The sequence below is a fragment of the Gekko japonicus genome, unplaced genomic scaffold (genome assembly GCF_001447785.1).
Source record: "Gekko japonicus isolate JY-2015 unplaced genomic scaffold, Gekko_japonicus_V1.1 scaffold2190, whole genome shotgun sequence".
NCBI lineage: Eukaryota > Metazoa > Chordata > Lepidosauria > Squamata > Gekkonidae > Gekko > Gekko japonicus.
This window is the reverse complement of record NW_015165882.1, coordinates 306,171-306,387: the sequence shown is the minus strand read 5'-3', so window position 1 is coordinate 306,387 and position 217 is coordinate 306,171. Positions and strand designations below refer to the sequence as shown.

Sequence of the window (217 nt, the reverse complement as noted above, 5' to 3'; positions counted from 1 at the left end):
TGGAGCTAATTCTTATAGTAATGCATTTAATTTTTTTTTAAAAATGCAGCAGTGGCAGAAGTGGGGGGGGGGGAGAAAGCAATAAAAAAAAATTAAACCACGGGGACCTTTTTATATAGTGGCTGTGGGTGGGTGCTTCCGGTTAATCGAGCCTGTAATCCTCTTTACTCTGTTTGTGTGGAGGGTTGTTTTTTTTTTTATGAAAAAGAAAAAGGTA

At 37.8% G+C, this 217-nt stretch overlaps 1 protein-coding gene across 1 annotated transcript in view; it reads left to right on the top strand.

Annotated features, from left to right (window-relative positions):
• The window catches only part of LOC107110505 (MICOS complex subunit MIC13-like), a gene marked incomplete at its 5' end in the record, with an annotated part of 4,507 nt that overhangs the window by 3,459 nt on the left and 831 nt on the right, over positions 1 to 217 (top strand). The window lies entirely within an intron of this gene.